This window comes from Vombatus ursinus, unplaced genomic scaffold, assembly GCF_900497805.2.
Source record: "Vombatus ursinus unplaced genomic scaffold, bare-nosed wombat genome assembly UNPS02014822.1, whole genome shotgun sequence".
Lineage (NCBI taxonomy): Eukaryota > Metazoa > Chordata > Mammalia > Diprotodontia > Vombatidae > Vombatus > Vombatus ursinus.
Window position 1 is genome coordinate 9,625,862 of NW_020954600.1, and position 5,825 is coordinate 9,631,686.

At 34.0% G+C, this 5,825-nt stretch overlaps 1 pseudogene; it reads left to right on the forward strand.

Moving 5' to 3' along the window:
* The first annotated feature begins 4,337 nt into the window (after positions 1-4,337).
* LOC114024663 lies at positions 4,338-5,216 on the forward strand (annotated as a pseudogene).
* Positions 5,217-5,825: the final 609 nt, after the last annotated feature.

The window sequence follows — 5,825 nt, forward strand, 5'->3', positions numbered from 1 at the left end:
ATACAGCATCTAGGGCATTGTGTTTAGTTCTGGGAGTCACATTTTAGTAATTAATTACCTAGATTTAAAAAAAAAAATCAAGCAAAGAATGGCCAAAGAGTTCAAGATCTTGTGATTTCAAAATCAGTTGAAGGGATTGGGAATATTTATTTATTAATTTACATATTTATGTATGTATACATTTATTGTAAATATTATTTTATTTGTTTCCAATTCCATCTAAGGATAGTTTTCAATATTCATTTTTATAAGAGTTTGAATTTTTTTTCTTGTTCCCTTTTTCCCATTCCCCTTTCCCAAGACTTCAAGCAATCTGATACAGGTTATACATGTTCAATCATGTAAACATATGTCCCCATTAATCACATCATAAAAGAAGAATCAGAACAAAAATCCACAAAAAAACAAAAACAAAAAACAAAAAAAAATTTGATTCAGTTCTCTATATATCTGAGAAATGAGGCCTTTATCAGAAACACTTGAAAAAATTGTTTCCCATCTTTCTGCTTTCCCTCTAATCTTGATTATGTTAGTTTTGTTTGTGCAAAAAACCTTTTTTAATTTAATGTAATTAAAATTATCCACTTTGGGGGCAGCTAGGTGGTGCAGTGGATAGAGCACTGGCCCTGGATTCAGGAGGATCTGAGTTCAAATTTGGCTTCAGACACACAATACTTACTAGCTGTGTGACCCTGGGCAAGTCACTTAACCCCATTGCCTAGCCAAAACAAATAAATAAAATAAAATAAAATTATCCACTTTGCATTTCATAATGTTATCTGTTTCTTGTTTGGTCAAAAATTCTTCCCTTCTCTATAGATTTCACAGGTAAATTATTCCTTTCTCTTCTAATTTGCTTATGGCATCACTCTATATGTCTAAATCATGTATCCATTTTGAACTTATCTTATAGGTGTATGGTGTGACATGTTGGTCTATGACTCATTTCTGCCATATTATTTTCCAGTTTTCCCAGCAGTTTTTGTCAAATAGTGAGCTGTTATCCCAGAAGCTGCAGTCTTTGGGTTTATCAAACAGATTACCATAATATTTTACTATTGTATCTTGTGTACCTTATCTATTAAACTGATTCAGCACTCTATTTCTTACACAGTACCAAATATTAATAATTGCTGCTTTATAATATGTTTTGAGATCTAGTATTGCTAGACCACATTCCTTTGCAATTTTTTCATTAATTCCACTGATATTCTTGACATTTTCTTCTTCCAAATGAATTTTGTCATTTTTCTAGCTCTGTGAAATAATTTTTTGGTAGTTTGATTGTTATGGCACTGAAAAAGTAAATTAATTTTGGTAGAATTTCATTGTTATTATATTAGTTCACTTACCCATGAGCAGTTGATATTTTTCCAGTTGCTCAGATCTGACTTTATTTATTTGAAAAGTGTTTTGTAATTGTGTTCATATAGTTCCTGAGTTTGTCTTTGCTAGTAGACTTCCAAATATTTTATATTGTCTACAGTTATTTTATATGGAATTTCTCTATCTCTCCTTGCTGAGCTTGTTGGTAATATATAGAAATGCTGATGATTTATGTCATTTATTTTATATCCTGCAATTTTGCTAAAGTTGTGAATTATTTCAAGTAGTTTTTTAGTTGATTCAATAGGATTCTTTAAGTATACGATTATATCATCTGCAAAGAGTGACAGTTTTGTTTCTTCATTGCCAATTTTAATTCCTTCAATTTCTTTTTCTTCTCTTATTGCTATAGCTAACATTTTAGCACATTATTGAATAATAGTGGTGATAATGAGCATCTTTGTATCACCCCTTGATCTTATTTTGAAGGCTTCTAGCTTATCCCCATTACAGATAATGTTTGCTGATGATTTTAGATAAATGGATACTGCTTATCCTTTTAAGGAAAGCTCCATTTATTCCTGTACTTTCTAGTGTTTTTAATGGGTATGGGTGCTGTATTTTGTCAAAAGCTTTTTCTATATCTATTGAGATGATCATATGATTTCTGTTATTTTGTTATTGATTTGGTCAATTATGCTAATAGTTTTTCTAATACTGAACCAGCCCTACATTCCTGGTATAAGTGTCACCTGGTCATAGTGTATTATCTTTGTGATAAATTGCTATAATCTCTTTGCTAATATTTTATTTAAAAAATTGCATCAATATTTATTAGGGAAATAGGTGTATGGTTTTCTTTTCTCTGTTTTGACTCTTTCTGATTTACGTATCAGTACCATATTTGCATCATAAAAGGAATTTGGTAGAACTCCTTTGCCTATTTTCTCATGTAGTTTATATAGTATCGGAATTAATTATTCTTTAAATATTAGGTAGAATTCTTTTCTAAATCCATCTGGTCCTGGAGATTTTTTTTCTTAAGGAGTTCATTGATAGCTTGTTGACTTTGTTGTTTTCTTAAACATTTTATTTCCTTTTCTGTTAATCTGGGCAATTTGTATTTTGTAAATATTCTTCCATTTCACTTAGATTGTCAGATTTATTGGCATACAGTTGGGCAAAATAGCTCCTAATTATAGTTTTCCTCTTCTTTGTCAGTTCTTTAGTTTTTGTCTTTCTTTTTTTTAAATCAAATTAACCAAATGTTCATCTATTTTATTTTTTATAAAAACTCTTAGTTTTATTTGTAAGTTCAATAGTTTTCTTTCTTTCAATTTTATTAATCTCTCCTTTGATTTTCAGAATTTCTAATTTGGTATTTAATTTGGAATTTTTAATTTGTTCTTTTTCTAACTTTTTAGGTTGCATGCCCAATTCATTGATCTGCTATTTCTTTATTTTATTCATATAAGTACTTGGCTATATAAAATTTCCCCGAGGTGCAGCTTTGGCTGCATCACACACATTTTGGTATTTTGTCTCATTATTGTCATTCTCTTTGATGAAATTACTGATTGTTTCTAAGATTTTTTTTTGACTCACTCATTGTTTTGGAATAGATTATTTAATTTCCAATTAAGTTTTAATCTATCTTTCCATGGCCCTTTAGTACATGTAATTTTTATTGCATCATGATCTGAAAAGGATGCATTTTATATTTCTGCCTTTCTGCATTTGATTTTGAACTTTTTATGCCCTAATAGATGGTCAATTTTTGTTGTAGGTGCCAAGAACTACTGAGAAAAAAGGTATATATCTTTCTATCCTCATTCAGTTTTCTCCAGAGGTCTATCATAACTAACTTTTCTAAAATTCTATTCACCTCCTTAACTTCTTTCTTGTTTATTTTGTGGTTAGATTTATCTAGTTCTGAGAGGGAGAAGTTGAGGTATGCTGTCAATTTCTTCTTGTAACTCACTTAACTTCTCTAAGAATGGTGCATATATGTTTAGTATTGATACTACTTTATTGTCTATGGTACCTTTTAGCAAGATGTAGTTTCCTTCCTTGTCTCTTTTAATTAGATTTTTTTTATTTTTTTTGTTTTTGATTTGTCTGATGTCTTTTATTTTTTACTCTTTTTTTAAACTTTTATTTTTTACTCTTTTTTTTAACTTCAGCTGAAGCAGAATACATTCTGCTTCAGCTTTTTACCTTTACTCTGTGTCTTTGCTTCTAATGTGTTTCTTGTATACAACATATTGTAGGATTCTGGTTTTTAATCCACTCTTCTATTCACTTCTGTTTTATGAGAGTTTATCCTATTCACATTCACATTATGATTACTAACTGTTTATTTCCCTTCATCCTATTTCCCCCATTTATACTTTTCTCTCTACTTTCACCCTGTCCCTCTTTATCAGTTTTTTTTTTTTTTTGGCTTCTGACCACCACTTCCCCCAATTTGCCCTCCCTTCTATCAGTGCCTCCTCCCTTTTCTTTCTTCTTTCCCCTACTATTTCTGCACTCCCTTCTGCCCTCTCTTCTATCAGTCCCAACTCCCTTTTCTTTCCTTTTTACCTTCCTACTTCCCTATAGGGTAAGATAGATTTCTATACCCAATTCAGTATGTATGTTATTCCCTCTTTGAGTCAAATTCAATGAGAGTAAGGTTTAAACAATGTTCACCCCTCCCTTCTTTCCCTTTATTGTACTATTTCTTTCATATCTCATCATGCAATATAATTTACCTCATTCTGCCTCACCTTTTCTTCTTCTCTCAGTACAATCTTTTTTTTTAACCACTTACTTATTTTTTTTAATCATCACATCAGAACCAACTTATACACACATGCTGTCTAAGTGTACTCCTAAACTGCCCTAATAGAGATACAGTTCTCAAAAGTTACAAGTATCCTCGGCGGGCGCGGAGAGCTTCACGGCGGCCCCGCGTCTTCTCCTGCCCTGGGGATCGTCTTCTGCGCGGCCACTATGCCCCAGAGAGGGCCATGCTGAGGCTCTGGGCCGCTGTGCCCAGAGTTGTAGTGGGTGCCTTCGGCTGCTGTAGCCCGTGCCACTGGAGCGCCCGTGTATTCCGCGTCGTGAAGAGGGGCCGCAAGACCGGCGTGTTCCCCACCTGGAGTGCATGCCAAGCACGAGTGAATGTATTTCCTGCTGTCAAGTTCAAGAAGTTTGCTACTGAGGATGAGGCTTGGGCCTTTGTCCAAAATACTGCAAGCCCAGATCGTTCAACAGAGCAGAAAAAGAAAAGTAACACAGAAGACCCCAAAGTGAAGCCACACAAGGGACCCTGTGAGTCATCAGATGAAGAGGAAGAGCGTTGCTCAAAACTTAAAAAGCAAATACACTCAGTACCTTCACTTAGCAAAGATACATTTTCTTACGTGGGAGATGCATCTGTGGTTTATACAGATGGCTGCTGCTTCAGTAATAGGAGGAGGAAAGCACGAGCAGGCATTGATGTTTATTGGGGGCCAGACCATCCCTTAAATGTGGGTGATAGACATCCTGGGCGACAGACGAGCCAAAGAGCAGAAATAACATGCTTCCTGTAAAGCAATTGAACAAGTCAAGAATCAAACCATCAGTGAGCTGGTTCTCTACACAGTATGTTTACTATAAATAGTATAACAAGTTGGGTTAAAGACTGGAAGAAAAATGGCTGGAAAACAAGCACAGGAAAAGATGTCATTAACAAAGAAGACTTTGTTAAGCTTGATATACTTACTCAAGGCATAGACATTAAATGGGTGCATGTTCCTGGTCATCCAGGGTTTGCAGGCAATGAAGAAGCTGATAGATTAGCAAACAGAAGGAGCTTAGCAAGAGAAGGAGCTAAAAAAATCTCGAGAATCAACATAGCATAATTTTTAAAATCTAGTTAAAAAGCAAATAAGTGCTCTTTAGTCATTATTTGTGTGAAAATTTGCCTACAAGACATGAACTACCGCAGGTGGACTTGGGAACCTTCTTGTTTGATCAGAAAGACTGTAGTTTTCTGTTGAAGTATGGTTCAGTATGTTAAACTACCCTTCGCTAAAAAAAAAAATTACAAGTATCATATTCTCATGTAGGGATATAAACAGTTTAACCTTATTGAATACCATGACTTTTTGTTTTGTTTTGTTTTCCCTGTTCACCTTTTTATGATTCTTTTGAGTTTTCTATTTGAAAGTCAGATTTTCTATTCAGCTCTGGTCTTTTCATCAGGAATGCTTGAAGAATAATTGTCTGAAACAGGTGTAAATCTTAGCTTTAACATTTATTATAGGGGTAGTAGGTGGTACAGTGGATAGAGCATTGGCCCTGGAGTCAGGAGGACTTGAGTTCAAATATGGCCTCAGACACAAAACACTTACTGTGTGACCCTGGGCAAGTCACTTAATCCTATCGCCTAGCCCCCCTCTACCCCCCCAAAAAAAGGTTAAAAAAAACAAACATTTACTATCTGTATGACCTTGGGTGTTTCACTTAAT